Below are 25,149 nucleotides of genomic sequence, written 5' to 3'. Positions count from 1 at the left end.
CATATACAGGTGCTTCTCACAAAATTAGAATATCATCAAAAAGTTAATTTATTTCAGTTCTTCAATACAAAAAAGTGAAACTCATATATTATATAGCGTCATTACAAACAGAGTGATCTATTTCAAGTGTTTATTTCTGTTATTGTTGATGATTATGGCTTACAGCCAATGAAAACACAAAAACTTTCCTTTAATATACTTGGATACAGCACTCTGTGAACAGCCAGCCTCTTTAGCAATGACCTTTTGTGGCTTACCCTCCTTGTGGAGTGTGTCAATGACTGCCTTCTGGACCTCTGTCAAGTCAGCAGTCTTCCCCATGATTGTGGAGCCTACTGAAACAGACTAAGGGACCTTTGTAAACGCTTCGGAAGCCTTTGCAGATGTTTTTTGTTAATTATTCTAATTTACTGATATAATGATTTTTGTGTTTTCATTGGCTGTAAGCCATAATCATCAACATTAACAGAAATAAACGCTTGAAATAAATCACTCCGTTTGTAATGACGCTATATAATATATGAGTTTCACTTTTTGTATTGAAGAGCTGAAATAAATTAACTTTTTGATGATATTCTAATTTTGTGAGAAGCACCTGTAGTAGTGGCACCCAGACCACCAATTCTCAGTACAATGACAGCTAAACCTTCCCTATAGAGATCACACCGAGGCAGGATACTTGCATCAAGGGGTTCCTACCTTACCCTCATTCGGTATTCTAGCATCTCTCTGGCAGTATGTCCAGCTTAGCATTTACTTTAACCCATATATGTCAAACTCTGGCCCGTGGGCCAAATCTGGTCTGTAGGGTGGTTTCCTTTGGCCCGCGACACCAGAACCACCACCCCTATGTGGGGCCATTAATCTGTATGGAGGACTATATGGGGCCCATTATTATGTGTGGAGGACTATGTGGGTGTAGTGTGAATATAAAAATGGATATTTTGAGTCCCTATTGAAATGTACAGAATGCATTCAAACCAGCACTGGTCTGGTTAGATATTTACAGATAGATAATGCTCATTCTGTTAAAGCTTTACTTGATGTTTAGACACAAGACAATGTTAATAGTAACAAAATCTTGAGAACCACTTATTCACTTTATCTGAAAGATTCAACTGTCAAATAGTGTTCTCTTTATTGTTTGTTATTGTAAAACAGGGAGATTTACTTAACCTTTGTGTTTAGCTTACTTACCGTATTTTTCGGACTATAAGACGCACCGGACCATAAGACGCACCTAGGTTTTAGAGGAGGAATATAGGAAAAAAAAATGTAAGCAAAAAATGTGGTCATGATGCCCTGTTATGGGGGAGGGGGTCTGCTGCTGACACTGGTATTGGGGTAATGTCCCCCAATTCTGTTAATATTCTCATATTCTCCATCCTGGTATGTATGGCCCCTCCTTCCTGGTATACGTGGCCCCCATCCCATCCTGGTATACGTGGTCCTCATCCCCATCCTGGAATGCATGGCACCACTTGATCCCCCGTCCTGGTATTCATGACACCCCTCTGATCTACCATCCTGGTATGCATGGCACCCCCTGATCCCCATCCTAGTATTCATGGCACCCCTTGATCCCCCATCCTGGTATGCATGGCACCCCCTGATCCCCATCCTAGTATTCATGGCACCCCTTGATCCCCCATCCTGGTATGCATGGCACCCCTTGATCACCCATCCTGGTATGTATGGCACCCCTTGATCCCCCATCCTGGTATGCATGGCACCCCTTGATCCCCCATCCTGGTATGTATGGCACCCCTTGATCCCCCATCCTGGTATGTATGGCACCCCTTGATCCCCCATCCTGGTGTGTATGGCACCCCTTGAGCACCCATCCAGGTATGCATGTCACCCCTTGCTCACCCATTCTGGTATGTATGACCCCCCTCATCCCCATCCTGGTATGCATGGCACCCCTTGATTCTCCCATCCTGGTATGCATGGCACCCCTTGATACCCCATCATGGTATGCATGGCACCCCCCTGATCCCCATCCTGGTATGTATGTCACCCCTTGATCACCCATCATGGTATGCATGGAACCCCTTGGTCCCCATCCTGGTATGTATGGCACCCCTTGATCACCCATCCTGGTATGTATGGCACCCCTTGATCTCCATCCTGGTATGTATGCCACGCCCCTGATCCCCATCCTGGTATGTATGGCACCCCTTGATCACCCATCCTAGTATATATGGCACCCCTTGATCCCCATCCTGGTATCTATGGCACCCCCCTGATCCCCATCCCGGTATGTATGGCACCCCTTGATCCCCCATCCTGGTATGCATGGCACTCCCTGATCCCCATCCTAGTATTTATGGCACCCCTTGATCCCCCATCCTGGTATGCATGGCACCCCTTTATCCCCCACCCTGGTATGCATGGCACCCCCTGATCCCCATCCTAGTATTCATGGCACCCCTTGATCCCCCATCCTGGTATGCATGGCACCCCCTGATCCCCATCCTAGTATTCATGGCACCCCTTGATCCCCCATCCTGGTATGCATGGCACCCCTTGATCACCCATCCTGGTATGTATGGCACCCCTTGATCCCCCATCCTGGTATGCATGGCACCCCTTGATCCCCCATCCTGGTATGTATGGCACCCCTTGATCTCCATCCTGGTATGTATGGCACCCCTTGATCCCCCATCCTGGTATGCATGGCACCCCTTGATCCACCATCCTGGTGTGTATGGCACCCCTTGAGCACCCATCCAGGTATGCATGTCACCCCTTGCTCACCCATTCTGGTATGTATGACCCCCCTCATCCCCATCCTGATATGCATGGCACCCCTTGATTCTCCCATCCTGGTATGCATGGCACCACTTGATACCCCATCATGGTATGCATGGCACCCCCCTGATCCCCATCCTGGTATGTATGTCACCCCTTGATCACCCATTATGATATGCATGGAACCCCTTGATCCCCATCTTGGTATGTATGGCACCCCTTGATCATCCATCCTGGTATGTATGGCACCCCTTGATCTCCATCCTGGTATGTATGCCACCCCCCTGATCCCCATCCTGGTATGTATGGCACCCCTTGATCACCCATCCTAGTATATATGGCACCCCTTGATCCCCATCCTGGTATCTATGGCACCCCCCTGATCCCCATCCTGGTATGTATGGCACCCCTTTATCCCCCATCCTGGTATGCATGGCACTCCCTGATCCCCATCCTAGTATTTATGGCACCCCTTGATCCCCCATCCTGGTATGCATGGCACCCCTTTATCCCCCACCCTGGTATGCATGGCACCCCTTGATAACCCATCCTGGTATGTATGGCACCCCTTGATCCCCATCCTGGTATCTATAGCACCTCTGTGATCCCCATCCTGGTATGTATGGCATCCCTTGATCACCCATACTGGTATGTATGGCACTCCTTGAGCCCCCATCCTGGTATGTATGGCACTACTTGATTACCCATCTTGGTATGTATGGCACCCTTTGAGCCCCCATCACGCTGCCCACAAAAAATAAATAATCATACTCACCTCCTCTCTCCTCCAGCGCTGTCCCGCCCTGCTGCCGACACTCACTGTGTGAGCCGCGCATGGCAGGGTGCGCATGGCGTCCCTGCCATGCGTCCTCACACAGTGCAAGATGGTGTGCTGGAATAGTCACTGCTCCCCAAGCTGGGACGGTGCGTGGGGAGCAGTGACCATTCAGTCTCTTCATTAGCGGGCACACTTTACCGCAGCACAGCTCCTGCTGCCGCTCTGTGGTCTGTGTGCCTGCTATTAAAGACCATGAATATTTACTACAACCCATGGGAGTGGGTTGTAGGGAATATTCATGAGCTTTAATAGTGGGTACACAGACCGCAGAGCGGCAGCAGGAGCCGCGCTGCGGCTCCAGTGTGTCGTCTATTAAGGAAAATTAATATTCATTGTTCTCCACGCCCATGGGTGTGGGGAGCAGGGAATATTCATTTTCTTTAGTAGCGGGCACAGTGTAGGCTGTAGCAAGTGGCTCCTGCCTCCTGTGCCCAGCTCATCCCCCGCTGCCGCTCCCCCACACCCACCACCATGCGGCCATACAATAATATAGTATTCGGACTATAAGACGCACCCCTCACTTTTCTCCAAAATTTTGGAGGAAAAAAGTGCGTCTTATAGTCCGAAAAATAGGGTACTTGATTCCTAAGAGCTGTTGAATTGTGTGCGTTTATTGCCCACCATTGTCTCATGAGAGCCTTGTACCTCTCTTTTATCTTTGAAATAGACTTACTAGTGTACATTCACTATATAAGGCCAGAGAAATATTACTGAGAGAGAAGCCTTGTACCTACACATCAGTGTAGTGTTATATGTAATACCTGCATAAGTGGGACGTCCATGTAGTGTTGTGATTTGTCCAGGGGCTATCTGTCTTGGTGATTGCTTCTCTGATATTCCAGACGGATGATGTTTAAAAGCTCCTTGGTGATGACGTGAGTATATGTACTTAACCTTTATATGTTAATATATACAAAAGTGTACGCAATATCATAATATCATACTATAATTGTGTATTTTATCTTTCAAATCAACTATTATAAATATAATTGCGTTATATCGCAAGTAGTTGCCTTCTTTACAGCCGTATCTGAACCTTAGTGTCAAAAACTTGGCAAGAAAGTGGGGCCCATTATTCTGTATGGAGGACTATGTGGGGCCCATTATTCTGTATGGAGGACTATGTGGAACCCATTATTCTGTATGGAGGACTATGTGGGGCCCATTATTCTGTATGGAGGACTATGTGGGGCCCATTATTCTCTATGTAGGACTTTGTGGTGCCCATTATTCTCTATGGAGCAATTTGTGGGGCCCATTATACTGTATACTGGTTGGCCCATGACTTTGTCCAAGTTTTTCATTTAGGCTTTCTGTGTGTTTGAGTTTGACAGTCCCTGCTTTAACCCCATATGGGCATCCAGATCTGTTTTTCTGTGCGGGGCTACTCACAAATGTCACCATCTGGAGACCTTGTCTTCATAGCTGCTTACTAGACCTGATGCTAATGCACCAAGTTTGCGGACAGTCGGTAGCGACACACCATGGTCCCGCTACCCACATGTGGCTTCTGATCGGTGCTAGATGATGTTTTGGATGTCTGCATGTCCAATATTTACTACTAAAAATATAACCAGCCAACCAATGCCACATCACCAACATCAATATGTTTTGCTAATAAAAATGTGTTTCAATAAATTACACATAAGGGATAATTTTTATTTCTTATGTATGTGCACTTTACTCAGCAATCAGCAGTGCTATTGTCCATTTAGATTTTTTCATCAGTAAAATCTACTATTTCCGCAACAATAGAAACTACAACAGAGTTTTTACGTTTCTTACATCTTTTTTTGGATTGTTTCATAGGAGCTGCTGTACACGGACGGCTACAAGTTGGTGTATGGCTTGCATTAAAATGAGCCAAGGTCATACGAACTTTGTTCTAGCTGCAGTAACATAAGGTTGCTGCAGGAAGGGTCAAGGTCATTGCACCACCTATCAGGACAAAACAGCTGGAAGTTTGGATTCAAACAGAAGATAAAATTGTTGCTCCCGCTGTGTGTCTTCTATAAGAGAAGGAGAAGGGGCTGGCCTGCGTCCATCAATAAAAGAAAGAGGAGGACTGCTGGCGTCCTGCTTAGAAAACTCAATACTGTTCATTGAAGCCACCCAGCTGTGAAGTGTCCACTACTTTAGGGTTCTGTAGCTGGGAATTGATTTAAAGGTTTTTCTTTCCAGAAAGGTGAACAAAGTAACCGTGAAAGCAATTCTTGTTGTTTGCAATTCCCACAAAACTGCACACTTCAATTTTTATTTCTAAAGATTTTTTTTCTTTTTTACCTTTTTGTATTGAGTTTAGAAAAGCAGGACAATGCAGCTTTGTTTTCTTGAAATGGAAATACTGTTGCCGCCACTGAAATTGTCTTTTGCCACAAGCAAAGAATTGTTAAAGGGCAGCGACATGCTTTACAATGCTTTTTTTCTTACATCTATGCCGGTTATATTCCAGTCGATCTGGAACTACTTCTTCAATTATATAACTATTTCTTCATCACTTGGGTTAATCAAATATTAAAAAAACTGTGTTATAGTGCAATGACCAGAAGATCAATGGATTTTTTTTTATGATATCATTTGCCATTCAGATAGAGCACAGTTATATTTTGACACACAGCCAGAAAAGGCACTGTGTGCAAGAATAATATATGGACTCTTCGTAGCCCAATAACTCCTAAAAATGCTAAATTGTACCTGCTTTGGAGGAAGAAATGAGCCCCCTTACCTCTTCAACCCTGTGCGGCCGCACAGGTTGCACCAATGATATGTTCACCCCTTCTTTGACATATACTGTCTGTGACATACCATGATATGTGATTACAGCGTAAGGAAGTGGAGATGCTTTGCACACCCCTTGAAGAATCTGTGCTGAAATAATGCATTTTTGTTGTTTTGCACATTTACTGCATTGCATGTTTAGTAATTTGCATAGTCATGAGATGAAGTTGTATTCTACCCAATAACAAGCAGTTAGTACAAGTAGTTGGTAGGGATAGACAGAGTTAATTGTTGGGACTAGCCCAAGATGAGAGGAGACATAGGAGACAACTTCCTGGTGGTTATTCAGATAGGGCCCAGCTTGTAGCTGTAGCAGACCTCAGGTCTGAAGGTTGGTAAATCTGCATATAATGGGTGTTTGTATGGGAGGAGGGAGACTTGAGAGACAGATAGTAAGATTCAGAGGAGAATAAAGACAAAGTGAGAGGCCGGATTACAGGCAGGAGATTCGATAAGAGTGGAAAGAAAGGACACATACTGAGGCCTAGAGCAGAAAGCCCAACGGGACGGTATGGAGTCTTAGAGCTGAGTGGTATCAGGAGACTACAGTGAAGGGGAGCAAAAAGAAGAGAATTTAGTCAGCGTTGCAGTTACGAATCATCTATACCAAGTGGTCGCCATATTGGGATACAAATGCTCCTACCGAGTAAGAGAGACGTATTGCAGCGGACTGGAGTCTAAGACTCTTGCTGACTGGACTTTTGTGATGTTGTTGAGGAAGATGGAAGCTCTCAAGATAGTGTTCTGGGCTGTACTGATAGTAGAGAGAGGCACTGAGAAGAGCAGAGCAATTTCAGCAAGGAAGGAAACATGTGTGATGTTGTGTGTTACTAAAGAAACATCCATGAAGATTCATACCTACTATCTACTGGATATAGTTGCTACTATGTTATTCTTTAGTAAAAAAAAAATATTTTTGAACTGTGGTCTCCCTTACTTAACTCTGTAACATCTGGTCCTGACCAGCCAAGAACAAGGGCACCATGAGATCTGCAAAGGCATATTGCCAAAGCATCACAAGTCCACACACCCAGCCATAACCTCCATTTTCATGTAGCGTGCCGAAGTGTGGACAGCTACCATCCCTCGTCTCACTACAACAGGACAACCAGTATAAATGGAAAAAAATTAAGATCATAGAAAATTAGGAATTGGTTCTTAATGCTCCAAAATGTCCTCTCAAAATAAAAAGAAATATGTTTGATGGAAAATATTCCAAAACTAATATGGATAAAGAAGGTCAGAAAGAGCTTATTGAAGTTGGTGAATTGATTTCCGAAAGGAGAATCTTTAGGTTCCTGTGGAACCACCCTCCATTAATGTCCCAAAAGGTAACATTCTAGCACATATAGTGCAGTATTGTTCCTGTAGCTCCATCCTGTATCTGAGGGAGGCGTTACCAGGCAGCCAATCAAAATATGCATTTCAATAAATCAGCACAAAGTGACTCTACTTGCTCTATTGTGATCATGATTGGCTGCTTATTGTAACCAATCAGAGATTTCATTAGCCAATCAAAAGTCTGCAGTACTGTAAGTAAAAGAAAACCTGACAGCTGATACATTCTACACAATCCATGGGCGGCATGTATCAGTCAGATATTCTTGACTCTGAAATGCTGTGGACAGTGGTTCCCCAAAGACTTCTTCAGGACAGGACTCTGCCTATACACGCATGTAGGCAGAGACATGTCAATCCAGGGCAGTGAATGGGGAGAAGCTGCCGGGGACCTGCCTGTCTGACTAGTCTACAGGGTGGCTCGCACTCCAGTGGCTATTAAAGTTTCTTTGCAATTCTGTAGCATTTCAGAGTCAAACATACCTGGCTAATATCACAGCTTTCATGGTTGGACTCCGGGACTCAATCCGGTGACCTCTGGCTGTGTGGTTGGTTTCCCTCTCTGTTAGACCACAGCCTGTGTTGTCTCTGTCCAACTGCTGATAATGCTCTTTGCTGTGTTGCTCTTGTGCAGGTGTTTTTGACTCGCCCCCTGGGCTGTTGGGCACTCGGATCCGGGCAATAGGGGAACGATGGGGGTAGTAGTGGCTACCCAGTTCCGTGGCTCAGGGTTGTCAAGCCAGTGGTAGTCTGCGACGCGCTGTTGGTGTGTCTGACTATGCCACCCGTGGATTGCGGTCAGTGCGGACCGCCGCTGCCAGGTAGACCGCTCGGGCTGATGATGTATGCAGCTGGGATAGTGTGACTCCCCACGGGAAGAGTGCGGCCCCAGGGCAGTATAATGAAAGATGGGGGTGATGGTGTAGGGCGTCCCTGTACCGTTAGTGCTGGAGGAGCAAGGAGCACACAGACAACAGGTTACAGTCCAGGGTCTTTACTTAGGCAGCCAGGCCGCTCCAGGGATGTAAGGCAGGGAAAATGGCATCACCGCTGCTGCAGCTGTGCTGGTGGTAGTGGGTGCCTCTGTGTCCGACATCTTCCTCCCCCCTAGTTAAGCGCGGCCTACCTTCCGACGATCCTCTTCTGTAGGCCGCAGCTCCGCTGATGCTGCTCCGGACGAGGACCTTGCGTTGCATCCTGGTGACGTCAGCGTCGCTCTCTCTCCCTTCCAGGACCTTGCGCAGCGTCGGTGCGTGGGGCGGAGCTTCGGGTCTCGCGCGGTTTGGACGTCCACTCCCTGCTTCTTCCCGCGCGGCGTCCTGAAGATGGCGTCTGATGGTGGGAAAGCGGCTGAAGATGGCGGGAACCGACGGAAGATGGCAGGAGACGGCTGGAAATGGCGGGAAACGGCTCCGGACGGAGGGAAACCTCTTTTCAGGTGCGTGTATAGTCTTTTTCAGGCATGCAATACCCGTTTGTGGCGGGTTGGTTACTATCCTGCCGACTACGCCAAAGCTGACTCGCCCCCTGGGCCATGGGGCACTTGGATCCGGGCAATAGGGGAACGATGGGGGTAGTAGTGGCTACCCGGTTCCGTGGCTCAGGGTGGTCAGGTCAGTGGTAGTCTGCGAAGCGCTGTTGGTGTGTCCGACTACGCCACCCGTGGATTGCGGTCAGTGCGGACCGCCGCTGCCAGGTAGACCGCTGGGGCTGATGATGTATGCAGCTGGGATAGTGTGACTCCCCACGGGAAGAGTGCGGCCCCAGGGCAGTATAATGGAAGATGGGGTGATGGTGTAGGGCGTCCCAGTACCGTTAGTGCTGGAGGAGCCAGGAGCACACAGACAACAGGTTGCAGTCCAGGGTCTTTACTAGAACAGGTGAACTGACCCACAAACAGTCCCGGCTAGGAGGGGACCTGGATGTCTGAGAGCAATTGGGAAATTGGCCCTGGTCAGGGTGAGGGTGTAGGCCTACCGTGCTCTCTGCGCTCCTTCTGGCTATCTCCTCCTGGTAGGGTAACAGCCCACGGTCCCGAGCTCACCGTGTCCTCTCGCCCGTATGGTTTGCAACGTGGGTTCCTTTCTACTCCCGGCCTGGTACGGCTCTGCTGGTCCCTTCTGGTGTGGCAGAACCTCCGGGCTTCTTAGGCCAAGGAACATACAGTCCCCTGCGGACTGGTTATCTGCTGTAGGACGTGGAATCCTCACAGCCTCAGACGCCAAAGTCTGGTAAATTTGGTTCTTTATCTGCCAGGACAGGCGTACTTCACCTCTTGTCCCTGGCTTGTGGCTCTCCTACTGCCACACGTCCTCTTAGGGTGAAATACAACTGTCCCTCACTGCTCTGGGACACCTCTCAATCCAGAGACAGGTCGTCCAGTTCTCTCTAACCCTGCCCCCAGTTCCAGCTTTTATAGGGGCAGCCTGCTCCCCCTACTGGCCTCAGACAGGAGTTATTGCATGCTAATCTTCCCCAGACCAGAGAACCTCCCCCTTGCTCTCAGACACAGCTTTATTATATTTGTGGCATCCAGGCCAGGGTGACACATTTTCACTTCCTCGTTTTGGTTTGCCCTATCACATCTTGGTAGGGGCTATTTACATTCTCCTGGCACATGCAGTCTTTGCTGGCTATATTCCAAGTTAGATGGATGTTTGGAGTCCAAGCTCCAGAGTGAAGGATTATCTCGCTGATGTTTTCTCTATTGCTTCTCCTGCGGTTTGTTTGCATATTCCCCATCTCAGCTCTTTTCCCATTTTATCACATTCAGGGTCTGGGGTTTTTCACATATATCAAAGGTCTTTTTAGGTTCCTCTCTTTTCCTTCTGTCTTTTGTATTTATGACTGTGTAAACACTTCTTTAGCCCTGTGTCTCACCCTCGGTCTGTGTGCACTCTGTTCTTTTGTTGTGGTTTTGGGTTACATTCTGTGTATAGTTGAGGGTGCAGTTAAGGACACTCAGGGTCAGTCGACGTGAGTGGAAGCGCCATTGTGTAATTTTAAGGTGCCAACCTCCATGGTCAGGCAGGGATAAATCAGGGTCAGGTTACGGATTGCCTAGTCTGAGTGTTAGGGCTCAGTCATAACAACAGCAAGTGCAATACATGCTGCCCTTGACATTGGGCAGCATGTATCAGCTTACAGGTTCTCCTTAAATGTGGTTTTAAAAAGGTATTTCTAAAAGATAAGCCATATATGTTTGGTAGGTGCAGGATAGGCACCAAAATTGCTGTATTCAGGCAGGAAATGAATGCTGAGTTGGCCATGCAAACTTTTCTACTGTTTTATAGAACGTAATGGAGAAAGATCCTACAAGAGGCCTTTGTAAGATTCAGAAATTGCAATGTGATGCTATTGTTGCTTCAGCCACCAATTATTATTTTGAAAAAATAAATCGCTCACTGTGCAGTGAATGAATAGATCTGTCCTTTGTATGTGATAGGTACTGTTTCAAATACTGCAGACCATCAGGAAATGAACCCACGAAAAATAAAGTTGATCGGCACATCTAAAAATTAGATAAAAACTTCAATTTTATTCCATAAGTATCAAACAATTAAAATTCACATGCTAGTGATAGAAAAAATACTCTGCGTTTCCGGCGCTGTGTGCGCCCTTAGTTATAGAGAAACTTTCTCTATGACTAAGGGAGGATACAGTGCCAGAAATGCGTCAGAGTGTTTTTACTATCATCAGAATGTGAGTTTTAAGTCTTGAGTCCTGAGTTTTTTTAGTCTTTGTTAAACCTTAATCACACGTTTTTCTGTTTTACATCTGCAAAAGAAAAGACCGTTTTTTCATATATGTCAGGGTTTTCCAACCTGTGGCTCGGGAGTCACATTTGGCTTGCGGGCAAATTATGTGTTGTCTACCAGATTGGTGCATGAGCACTAAGTCTAGCAAACAGTTATAAAGAGAAGGTCTTCAGATGGTGACTTTTGTGAATAGCCTGGCACAGATGAGAAGATGTGACTGCCATACACTGGCCATGGAGGGAAGATAAATATGATAAGCTGAAAATAGGATGACACTGCCAGTTAGAAGGGTGCTCGAAGCTGGATGCAATAATGTGACATGCGTTCTTGATGTAAGAATACCAAATGAGGGAAGGGAGGAGTTGGTTGGGAACCCCTGGATGGTAAGTATACTTCCTGCAAGGAAATGGTACACAAGGTCTTGGTGTGCCTTCTGTGGAGAAAGTTTCGGCTGTTATACCAGTAATGGGGGACTCTGGATGTCACTATTGGGGGAAGAAGGTGCTGCATGTGGCTCACCACTATCTCTCAGAGCTTAATGTGGCTCTCAAGGTAAAAAAGGTCGGGGATTTATGTGCTGGTCCATTTTATCCTCTTGCCTTCCTTGTGTTCATTATTAGCATTATTTAGTCAAGTACTGTTTTATTGTACATAAAACAATTGTATGAAGGTTTCCTCTGTGTCTCTTAGAAATTGGTCCATGAAAAACGGACAGCACATGTATGACCTCCGTGCACTGTTAATGTTTATCACAGTGGATATGTGAATAACCCAAAAGAATATAATGTGCTCATTCAACACAAACACTAGTGTCTGAAAAAGACCTAATGGCCATCAATCACCTAGTAACACATGGTTACAGTAAGCTTGCTTCTCTCTGCCTGGCCAAATCCCAGTAGTGAAGAATGCCCTGTAGGCCGGAGGGTCACTTACACAGGGTCTGTAGGGCTTACGATATGGTAGTGCATCACTACCTAAATAAAGTCTCTATTAATTCAGGGGCTCCAATGGCACACCTGTCAGCCAGGTACAGTAGCTCTCACTGGAGCCAAGCTCTTGGCTGTTAGTCACTTCCCATCATTTCACATTGTCTCATGGGTGGCTCTTTTCCTTAGGCCTCTGTTAGCAGTGTCGAACCTTGCATGGCTGCTTTGCTCTCCAGTCAGTCCGGACCGTCTCTGTGTCTCCTTCTCTTGATCCTGTGTCAGCCAGAATTTCTCACAGCACACAGATGAACACACTACTTGTCCAAACTTTCTCCCTTTCATGCCAATTACTTCTCAAAATAGTGTCTATACTGGGAACAGAATTATTAGGCAAGTGAGTATTTTGACCATATCATAATTTTTATGCAGATTTTCCAACTCTGCGCTGTACACTCTATCAGGGTGTCCAGAATTACTAGGCAGCTTGTTTTCCTTAGGCAAAATGAGCCAAAGAAGAGATTTAACTGATTCTAAAATGTTAAGAATTGTTACAAGTCTTGCAGAGGGATGCAGCACTCTTGAATTGCTAAAATATTGGGGTGCGGTCACAGAACCATCAAAAGTTTTGGTTCAAAAAGTCAACAGGGTCGAAAAAAAACATGTTGAGAAAAAAAGCTATGCAAATTGCCTCTTCAAAGAGGAGGACGACTAGAACTCTAGCGCCACCTATTGGAAGTAGCAATCCTAAAAGTCAATATCGACCCTTTAACCAGCCTTGCCACATGACTTAGGATAAAGGCCAAACCAGAATCTCAATTTGCTGACACGGTGTTTCAGGGTATTGCTCCTTGTCAGTGCAAAGTATGAGATCTGATTTGGCTAGGTGAGAGGCTTAAGACGCCAATAGTTAGCACTAGAGTTCTTGTCTCTTCCTCTATGAAAAGACAATTTGCATATTTAATTTTCCAGAGGAAGCCATTATCCTCCAGTGGCTTTATTCCAGATATTCAACCTCCTTGGAGGGCCCAGAAGTACAAGGTATTCAGTGCTCAGAAACACGGCTGAGGAAAGGACGGCTGAAACCCGACCACCATTGAATAAGTCATAGAAGGTGAAATGTCAAGACTGGGCACAGAGACATCTGGAGACAGATTTTTATTGACTGATGAGATGAGAGCAACTTTTGACTAACCACATGGTTGGGGCCATGGTTGCATCAGTAATGGGCACCGACCTCCAGTTCCACTCAGATGCGAGCAAGGTAGAAGTGGGGGGCGCTGCTATGGGCTCGTATTATTAAGGATGAGCTAGTTGAAGCTATAAATAAAAAATAAACTACTCTAATATTGGCTTGGAAGTTTTGTGCCGATTACTTGGTGCCCACTTTTTTTACTGGCCTCCCTTCATGGGCTACCATTGTGATATACTGTATGTTTCCTACCCGCGGCGAGGATGGCACCATCAACCATGAGATACTTCATTATCTGGCAGCACCTTCCTCTAAGCAGTACATGCTACTCGATAGTATTGTGCCTATATAGCACAACCCAACAAGGTGAGCACTCAAAGGAAAGGAGATCTTTTTTTATTACCCCTCTGTGTTAAGACATACTAACCAGATGCTGTGCACTCTCCTGCACTGTAATTTCTTCTTCTATTGGGGTGCAATAAAAAGTTCTGCAATGTTCTAATGTACGGTATTTTGTGTTTCTTCTCTTCAGCATTTTAAATATTCTATTTGCAATTAATGAATGAGGAATTGTTCTAAATATTTGGAGCTTTCAACTGTTTCAGAAACTGTTAATTGTTTCAATGATGCTTTTTATTTTGTAAAGAGTTGATCTTGTAAGCAGAGATCTTGGAAACTGTCAAGCACTGAAACGGTATGTTGCTAATCTTTTCATCATAACATGAATAAATTGTTTTTACATAATACTGAGAAATGTTTTTAAAGGAAATCTGTCATATTGGACATGCAGTTAGATTTGCAAGTAGTTTATTGTAGAGGAAGAGGAGCAGAGCAGACAGCTATAATGTTTCGTTGGCAAATATTAAGTACCACCACCTATCTCTTGGTTCTCCTACCTCTCTGAAGGCTTGTTCAGTGTATAAAGTGCTGGTCTTTTTTCCCCAGTTCCACAGGGTCCAGTCCTAGATGATCTCATCTTTTCTCTGTATACTGCCCTTATTGGACAAACCTCCCGCAGAATTGGTTTTCAGTAGCATCTCTTTGCTGGTGACACCCAGTTATACACCACTTCTGACATCAACCCTGCATAATGACAAAATACCTCTGTTTCTCTGTCCACTGTCTGTCCTCCATCTACCTAAAACTGAATTTGTCAAAAAATGAACTCGCGTTTCCTCACTCAACTAATCTACCTAAACTCAATATTGCCATTACTGTTTGTTGTTCTACCATAACTCTAAAGCAGAATGCCCGCTATTTTGGGGTTATATTTTACTTGTATCTTTCAGTCACTCCCCACATCCGATCATTTGCTTGCTCATGTCACCTGCACCTGAAACACAAACATCTTTAGAATCTGACCTTTTATTACCTTTAACTCTGCAAAAACTCTTTCTGTTGCTCTGATTCATTCTTGCCTGGACTATTGCAAATCTCTACTAATCCCTCTAATAATCCCTCTTTTTAAACTTTCCCTCTCCAATCCATCCTGACTGTGACAGCCAGTATCATATTTCTGTCCAACCTCTACACTGATGCCTCCACCCTGTGCCAGTCATTGCACTTGTTGCCAATCCACTACAGAATATAATATAAACGTATCACTCTCACCCACAAAGCTCTCCATAGTTCTGCGCCTCCCTACATCTCCTCCCTCATCTCTGTCTACCAACCTATTTGTACTCTCTGTCGCGGTAACTAACGACCAAAAACTAATATCCTTTATAATCTGAACCTCCCACCCCCATCTCCAGGACTTTTCTCGTGTTGCACCAGTTTTCTGGAATGCACTACCCTAGACAACTAGGTTAACTAACAGTATGTAGTTTTACGTGTGCCCTAAAAACACAATTCTCTATACTGACCTATCGCCTCACCTCACTAATCTAACTCTTCCTTGTTCTCCTTTCTAAAATTTTCCCCAGAATCTAGTCCTTCTTATCATCTGTTTCCACATCCTCAATGCACTAAATAGCACTTTGTATCTATACTTGTGCAGATACTGGTTGGTGACTGGTTCATGCAGCATTATTTCAATGCCCCTATTTATTATATTGATGGCTGGACCCTACATGACAAGCACTTTTTTACCCTTTGTGTCACCCCTATTCTTCATGAATTGTAAGCTTGCAAGTGGGGCCCTCACTCTTCTTGTTATGTGTTGAATTATGTGTTACTCTGTAATGTATTTTTTTTCATATGCTTCCTCTGAGTTGTAAAGTGCTGGGGAATATGTTGGCACTATAGAAATGAAGATTATTATAGTACAACTTGCATTTCATTAACATGAAGGGAATATGTCAATAGAATTTAACCTCCTCCCGAAAACTATGTATATGTTACTGTAAAAGTCAGAAGGCCGGTAAAACCTAGGATTTACCGATCAATCTGGACATTTACCGAGGCCGTCGGTAAAAGCTCAAAATGAAAAGTAAAATTGGACTTTTACCTGTGAAGTCTTGGTAAATGTTAACATTTACCGTCGAGCGTGGTAAAAGTCAGAAATATCAGGTGTGAAGATGGAACATTTGACTTTAACCAAGCGCAGTTGGTAAATGTGCACATTTACCACGGCTTCTTGGTAAATGTAGCTGAGAAGGGTGTAAGAGTCAGAATTCTGTGACTCAAAGTTACTTTTACCAACACATGCTGGTAAATGTAAAGATTTACCAATTCGCCCAGGTAAAAGTCCAAAATCTTTCGTTTATATGGAATACATCTGACTTTTACCACAGCTGTTGAGAAATGTTAAGATTTACCAAGACTTCACCGGTAAAAGTCCAATTTTACTTTTCATTTTGAGCTTTTACCGACGGCCTCGGTAAATGTCCAGATTGACCGGTAAATCCTAGGTTTTACCGGCATTCTGACTTTTACAGTAACATATACATGCATGTAGTTCTTTTAAAGACAAGTTCAGCAATTATACCTTTATATGACCAGCCCAGGGGCGGACCTACCGCCCGTGCAGCCGGTTCATTGAACGGGGGCCCCCGAGGGAGAGGGGGCCCCTCCAGCCTCCAGCAGGACAGCCATCAGGGCATGACTGCCTTGACTCCAGCATGGGGCCAGGCCGGTTAGAGACCCGTTGGGGCCCCACTTTTGTGCGTCTCCTCATGGGGCCCCCCCTGCAGGACCCCCCGCCGTCACATGACCGGAGATGTCCCTGCGCTCAGCATGGGCCCCCGGCCCCATGCTGAGCGCAGGGACATCTCCGGTCATGTGACGGCAGTCGGCACAATACTTACCCCTCCCCGTGCCTCCGCAGCGTCTTCCGCGTCTTCTGGCTGTGACGTCTCAGGTCAGAGGGCACGGTGATATGTTAACACCGCTCGCGATCTCTCCTGAGCTGTCACAGTGGGAAGACACGCGCAACGCTGGAGTCCGGATCAGCATCAGGTGAGAAGCGAGGTGAATATTTGATTTTTTTTTTTATGAATGGGGGCATTAGGCATTATATGGTGGGGGGAGAGTGGGTGTGACATCCTGCATGGGGCATTATATGGGGGGGTGACATCCTGCATGGGGCATTATATGGGGGGGTGGTGTGACATCCTGCATGGGGCATTATAAGGGAGGGGGGTGTGACATACTGCATGGGGCATTATATGGGGGGGTGACATACTGCATAGGGCATTATAAGAGGGGAAGGGGGGAATTGACGTCCTGCATGGGGCATTATAAGGGAGGAGGTGTGACATCTTGCATGGGGCATTATTAGAGGGGAAGAGGGGAATTGACATCCTGCATGGGGCATTATAAGAGGGGAAGGGGGGAAGTGACATCCTGCATGGGGCATTATAAGGGAGGGGGGGTGACATCCTGCATGGGGCATTATAAGAGGGGGAGGGGGAAATTGACATCCTGCATGGGGCATTATAAGGAGGGTGGGTGTGTGACATACTGCATGGGGCATTATAAGGAGGGGGGGTGTGACCTCCTGCATGGGGCATTATAAGGGAGGGGGTGGTCTGACATGCTGCATGGGGCATTGAAAAGGGGGGAAGTGACATCCTGCAAGGGGCATTATATGGGGGGGAGAGGTGACATCCTGCATGGGGCATTTTATGGGGGGTAGAGGTGACATCCTGCATAGGGCATTAAAAGGGGGGTGTCATCCTGCATGGGGCATTATAAGGGGGGAACAGCCTGCATGGAGCGTTACATGGGGGCCAATATTCTGTATGGAGCGTTATATGGGGGTCAGTATTCTGTATGGAGCGTTATATGGGGGACAGTATTCTGTATGGAGCGTTATATGGGGGACAGTATTCTGTATGGAGCATTATATGGGGGACAGTATTCTGTATGGAGCATTATATGGGGGCCAGTATTCTGTATGCAGTGTTATATGGGGACCAGTATCCTGTATGGAGTGTTATATGGGGACCAGTATCCTGTATGGAGCATTATATGGGGACCAATATCTTGTATGGAGCATTATATGGTGCCCATAATACTGTATGGAGGACTATACTGTCCGGTCTGCACTGTGCGCTGCAAGGGTTTGCCGGTTTCTGAGCTATTGTAGAATTTACAATAGATATCGCTCATGTAATGTAGTAAGTGAAATCCTTGGCCTTGTACTATATATATATTTCTCTGCGGTATCTGTGCATCATGAATCATGGTATGTGTTAAAGGGGCCCACTGAATCTCTGTCGCCCAGGGCCCACAAAAACCTAGAGCCGGCCCTGGGGGTAAGTATAACAAGTTTTATTTTTTTTAAATACAATTAATTAACTAGGAGTGGGGGGAATCAGAGATGCACAGGGGAATGAGAGATGCACGGGGGGGGGGGCCTTCATGCCCCCAATGAAGGGCAGGGGGGGCCCCAAAAAAAATCTTGCACAGGGGCCCACTACAGTCTGTGTCCGCCCCTGGACCAGCCTGTTCCTCTGTTGCTGAGAAATCAGCATTTGAATTGATATTCAAATTAGGCTGAAGGACTATGGTAGATCTGAAGCCTCTGTCACTCCAGAGGTACTGCTGGACAGGGAATAGAGCTGGAGTGATAGAGGTTCAGATCTACAAATAGTTATTCAGAGTCACTTGGCTTTTCAATGCTTAGGAGTAGAGTGGTTGGTCCTATTCATTGACTGAAGACTCTGTATGCACAATCATACATTGATTACTATCAATCATTGAGTTAGGTCATTAACTGGACTCTAAACATAAAACTGAAAGAGCTTTTAATCAATACATTTTAAAGTATACTGAAACATTTCTCTCAAAAGTGTACACCGATCTTCTCAATCCCTGCTGCTTCATAACATAATGCCCACAAAAGCTGGCACATCTTAAGTCATGGGTTTGTGTGACTTGCAGAAATAGAGCTGTTTCTTTAAAAGCATTCAGCAACTATTAGAAGTAACACAAGCACAGGAGACAGGAAGTGTTGTGCTCCAGAAGCATCCAGCAACTAGAGGGGTTAACACAGCCACATGAGAAGGGGAGTGTTTTAGCAGAGCCCCAGGGGGATTGTGGGGAAGTTGTTTACTGTCTGGCCGGAGCCGAAGAGAAAGGTGGCTTATGATCTGTATCTCACAGAAGGCAAGGGAACAGAATTCAGGTTAGGAGGGAAGCTAAACAAAGATCAGTTAGACTCCCTCAGCTAACAGTGTGGAGTATTATCGGCCAGGAAGATAAGGACTAGAAGGAAGCCTGTCATAGAGATCATCTCCCTCATTACACCCTTCCCCCCTCCATCTCCATGCAGGATAAAGAATGCTGTGTACTATTGTGAAGGAAAAGCCTGTGGTTGTGTATGCATTAAAACTGTGCTGTACTGTGCTACCGGATAATAGACTGTGTACTAGTGACGCCTCTTTCTCGAAAGAGCCCTTTTAGTTTACCCTGGGTGATGGGGGACTCGGAGTCGGGTCCTGTGATGAAGAGATGGGGTGCAGCCGTGGCCCGGACCCAACACGTGCTCAGGGCCGTCACATTAAAAAGAGATGGTGTGGGCTCATCCGGGTTGAGTGGCTGATTAACGACTACGCCACCTGTGGTGCCTGGTGAAGGGCCACCAGCGCCGCTGCAGTCCGCTGAGGCCTGGTGTTATGGCGGCCAAAGTTCTTACTACTCCCCACAGGCGGAGCAAGGCCTCAGGGCAGAGGGACAGGAGGATGGGGATAGTAGTAGAGGGAGATGGGCGCCGCGTCTTGCGGTGTAGCACAGAATAAACAGTCCGGAGGCCATAGGGCTGAACTTCCAAGGCTTTACTCACTTTAGAGATGGCAGAAGGAAGGCGACTCCCTGCTCCTCATGGGGTCCTGCGGTCACCAGGGACGGGGGTCCGACAACCTCCGAGTAAGTCCAGCATTCAGTCGGGACCCTACTGCAGAGTGTTCCTGAACTACAGACCGAATCCTTTCCTGTCCGTATGTGTGCAAATAGGCCGGGTCTCCCTCTGAGCTCCTCTCAGAACAAGGGCACGGGTGGCAGCTCCGCTCCGTCCGATACCCGCTGGGATCCTCTGGGCCTACCGGGCTTTCCCGTCCAGGACGTAGAGTAGCAAGGTCGGGTGTCGGGGGCCGGTACCCCTTTTGCAGCCGGAGTCCATCTGAATATATCAGCATGGCGAGGACAGGTGGCGTACACCGCTCCATCTGCATCCTGCCTGGGATCCATTTGCTGTGGAGCCACACTCTTAAGCTCCGGGCCTTTTTGATCCTGGTCAGTGGCCGGGTTGAGACATTCCGTGTCTACAACCTAACCCTTGTCCCAAGGCCAGGGTACGAGGGCTGTGTCCCTTGCCGGTGCAGGCCCACACAGGATCTGCGCTCCCGGAAGGAGGTCACAGTACACACAGTATTTGACAGCACAGAAAACAACCGAAAAAGACCAAGATCAAAGATGGCTTTTTATTAAATATGAAATTTAAAGAGTAACTAACTTGTAAGTCCTCCACCCTCACGCACTAACTGGTTCCCCTCACTCTTGGTTCCCCAGTCTCCCTGTAACCAGGGGAGCAGCACCTAGTGCATAATAGCTCCCTCTGGTGGAGAAGTGTGGTGTTGGATGCAAAAGGTTAGGTTCCGACTATCACACTGTCCTTACGTCAGAGGAGGAACACTACACTCCATTAAAGAAGTGCAGCATCCCTGTGGCGGTCGAACCCTCAGGGGCGCCACATACTGCTGTGCTGCAAAGGAGACTGTAGTGTTATTACTGGAGCCTATTGCTCAAAGAGACATTTTCACTGGCCGTGCCTCATTAAATGTTACTGTTCTACCGTTTATGAAGACTCTTGTCAGATGTGTCTGGTCAATAAATGAATCTATCGTGTGCCTGAGAGAAGCTGCAGCCTATGGTCGCCATGAGTAACGGTTCCCCCAGGATTCCAACGAATTCATGTAACCAGTCTCAACCCTATCTGAACTTAGGCGGCGTGCGTGTAACATTGGTGAATCCTGAGTGGGAATTAGCATGTAGAGGGAGAAGAGGAAAAGTGTCTGGAAAAACTCAGCAGCACAGCACCTCACCTCAACTCTGCTACACCAGTTAAAGGGGACCAGCCCTAAAGAAAAAACTCACTAGCAGCAATGGATGTGGAAATACAAATGGACAGAATTAGTGAGCTGCTTCTTCAGTTAACTTGTGAAGAATTGAGAACAGTAGCAGAACATGTAAAGATGTCAGTAGAACACATTTCCAAAGCAGACAACTGTTAGCTTCCATTAATGCAAAAATAGATGAGCTGGGGGAGAAATAAGCTGAAGACGTCATGGGGACATTTCTCCAGGAACTAACACAGTTTCTAACCAGGTTGAAGTTGGAGGATGGAGGGGCGGCACCAATTACCAAAAGCGGGAATCTCAGTCCACAGACTGAACTACAGGAATTGAATGAACAATTCAAAGCACTAACAACAGCCCTGCAGGAATCGACTAAAACCTCTCATCGGGTGATAGACTCAGACAGGACCTTTAACCTGCTCGGGTTAGGTAAATCAGGGAGACAGTCCTCTCTAACACCACAAATCACCATAAGGAAAGAATTCAAGATCCTGGGACAGATTGGAGAGTGTGAACAGAGAGACTGTCTTATAGGAACTTGTTGCAACAGATCGATGCAGGCTTACAGAAAGGCTACCAGCCAGATGAGATCGTTGAGGGGGTGGTGAAAGCAATCAGCGCAGGTGTGAACCTCCGTAGTATGCTAGAAATGAAAAGTCAATTGACCTTGCAACAGCTGAAGATGATTTTAAAAGGGCACTATAAAGAAGAGAGTACTTCAGAATTGTTCCACTGACTCATTAACCTCTCACAGAAAAATAATGAATCACCCCAAAGTTTCTTGTTCAGAGCAATTGATCTGAAGGATAGACTGCTGTTTGCATCCAGAGATGTAGAAGCGGAAGAGAAGTTTGATGCTGGACTAGTCCAGAAGAAGTTCTTGAGATCTTTGGGAACGGGATTAATCAGCAAATATATCAAGTTGCAGCTGAAACAGTACCTAGAAGGTCCTGGCATTTTGGAAAAAGTCCTAATTGAAAAAATGAATGAGGCCGCTAGTTTGGAGTCAGAGAGAGAACAGAAGTTAAAGAAAGGCTCTGCTCCTAAAATCACTAAAATGAGTCAGCTGAAGTTGGAGACCCCCGGTGGCCAGTCCAAAGATCATCATAGAGACCCTCCAGTGCCACCTCTGAGAGGGAACCTTAAATCACCAACAAAAGAGAGGACAGCCAGCGCTGACTGGGAGGAAGTAATAAGAGAACTGCGAGCCGAGTTGATTGAAGTGAAGAAGTTGATTTGTTCCAGGCCAGAACCGGTATCCCTCAGACCCAGGAGAGGGTTCCAAAACAGAAGATACCCAGCTTGTGAAGCGTGTCGTTCATCAAATCAGAGTACGGTGTGTGTCCACTATCTAAGATGTGGCGAGGAAGGACATTATGCCAAGGAATGCCAATGGTCACAGTTGCTTTGGTTTAAAGACAGGAGGTTACCAGTGCGGGTCGACTGGTAACCGCGACACGGAGGAGGCCCCAGAAGCAAACCCAAATTTCACCAAACCCCAGAAAGGCACATGAGGTCAGTAGTATCCCCAAGTGTGTTCCCGTCAAAACAGTTGCAAGGGAGACAGGGGCATCAGTTACTTAATACCCAGTGCGGTTGTCAAATGATGTACTCCTGGGAGGAGGATTACTCGGTCAGTAAAGATAGCCTCATCAGCCTAATCGGTGAATGGTGCTTTATACAGTGCCAGCTAGATGGACTCCTAGTAAAAGCACTGTGGGACACAGGAGACCAAGCGAGCCTTTTAAATGAAGAATGGAGAAGGCGCTACCTGCCACACACAAGCCTTCGGTCACTAAAAGAACTCTTGGGACCAGTGGAACGCCACAGCAAAGCCATCAACCAGACCGAAATCCCTTTCATAGGCTGGGTGGAAGTGACTTTCCAATTCAAGGCCACGAAGAACAGCAACACTATCGAGCTTTTGGTACCTTTTCTAGTGACAAGTGATCAGAACGTGACAGAAGATCCTTTCCTGGGTTATAATGTAATCAGTGAGGTCATCATGAAACACAAGGCAGGGGCGCTGGTGGTGGATGCAATCGCCACATCGCTCGCCATACCCAACGCCGTGGTAGAAAACGTGATTCATAGAGTAAAGAAAGCACAGAATACAATGAACCTAAAAGAAGTCAAGGTAGGCTTGCGCCCAACCATCATCCCTGCAAACCAAATGGTGGGGGTGAGGTGTGGAGTCCGGGTAGAACCAGGAAGAAAAATCCAGAAAAGACTGTTCGTGCTAAAAGACTCCTCAGAACTTCCGGAAGGCCTAGTTCCAGGTGAGACTGTGCTTACGATTCCTACTAGTGGGTTTGCTCGAGTGACAGTACCGGTGATGAATACTATGAAACACGAAATTAGACTAGATCCAAAGACTGTGTTAGGTCACATCAAAACCGTTAAAACGGTACATCCAGTCAGTGTAAGACCAGCCCAGGGGTCTACAGTGAATTCAGTCTCCCCATCAAGGAACAGGAGTTGCCCAGGGGAGAAAATTGTGCAACCCACCTTCTGGGACCCCTGGGATCCCCCAGGAACTCTGGAACACTTGTGGGCTCAAGATCTAGCGGTAGCAAAACAGATGCCAAGAGAAGAGTGTCATGCGTTCTCCAAAGATGACTCTGATATAGACTGTATCCCGTCGTTTGAAAATCAATTTGAAAGACACAACCCCAGTAACCAGAAGTTACATGTCTGTGCCAAAACCATTACATTGTGAAGTGAAAAAATCAATAGAGGTTGGGTCTCAAAGTCGAAGTCGTCTTATTCCTCTCCTATTGTCTGTGGAAGAAGGACGGTACGTTGAGACTATGTTGTGATTACCGGGAACTAAACCGAAAGTCAGTACCTGATCGACACCTGATACCAAAGATCCAAGATATGCTGGATAGTCTATCAGGAAGCACTTGGTTCTCTGTCCTCGATCAGGGTAAGGCATACCACCAAGAGTTTGTTGAAGAGTCCAGTAGACCCTTGAAAGCATTCATCACACTGTGGGAAATTATAAGAGTGGATCCGCATACCGTTTGGGCTCAGTTCAGCTCCAGCAGAATTCCAGAGAAGCATGGAGACATGTTTAGAAGGACTGAGGGATGATATCTGCCAGCCGTACTTGGATGACAATGTGGTACACAGCAAAACTTTCTGGGAGCATGTTGAACACGTGAGGACCGTATTACAACTGTATGAACAACACATAGTTAAATTGACCCCAAAGAAGTGTGAACTGTTCAAAAGACAAGTCCGATTTCTAGGGAAGATTGTGTCCGGAGAAGGACATACCATGGACCCAGTAGAAATCGCTCCGGTACTGGCCTTAAAAGACAAGCAAGTTGAAGCAGATATTAGGATTCCTTTCCTACTATCGGACTTACGTTCGGAACTTCTCCAGGATTGCCGTTCCACTATACCTCCTCTTGGGGGGGGCGACAGAGACAACAACACCCACGGAGAAAAAGAAGAACACATGTAGGACCGGGCTTAAAAGAAACAACGCTGTTTCGTCCCAGCAGCCCATTCTCTGGACAGCAGACCACCAGGAGGTATTGGAAGAACTAAGTAGACTACATGGTAAAACCACCCATCTTGGGATATCCTGATTTCAATTTACCATTTGTTCTTCATTGTGACGTTTCTCAAGTTGGACTGAGAGCTGCCCTGTATCAGCATCAAGATGGAAAAATCAGCCATTGGTTATGATTCTAGAAAGTTGACAGACGGCGAGAAAAATTACCATCTACATTCCGGAAAATTGGAGTTCCTGACATTGAAATGGGCTATCTGTGAACGATTTAGAGATTATCTCTACTACAGCAAAGAGTTTGAGGTATACACTGACAACAACCCTTTGACCTATGTTCTTACTACAGCCAAACTGAATGCAACAGGTCAGAGATGGGTCGCTGAACTAGCTGACTTCAATTTCAGCATCAAGTACAGGCCAGGAAAATGCAATGCGGATGCTGATGGATTGTCAAGAATGCCACTAAAGCCTGAGGAATTCATGCAAGAATGCTCGGAGGAAGTCAGTCTGGAAGCAATTGAGAGC

This window comes from Phyllobates terribilis, unplaced genomic scaffold, assembly GCF_046119375.1.
Source record: "Phyllobates terribilis strain yellow unplaced genomic scaffold, ASM4611937v1 Scaffold_4__5_contigs__length_816908805, whole genome shotgun sequence".
NCBI classification, from domain to species: Eukaryota; Metazoa; Chordata; class Amphibia; order Anura; family Dendrobatidae; genus Phyllobates; species Phyllobates terribilis.
The sequence above is the reverse complement of the archived record's forward strand: the minus strand, read 5'-3'. Positions refer to the sequence as shown.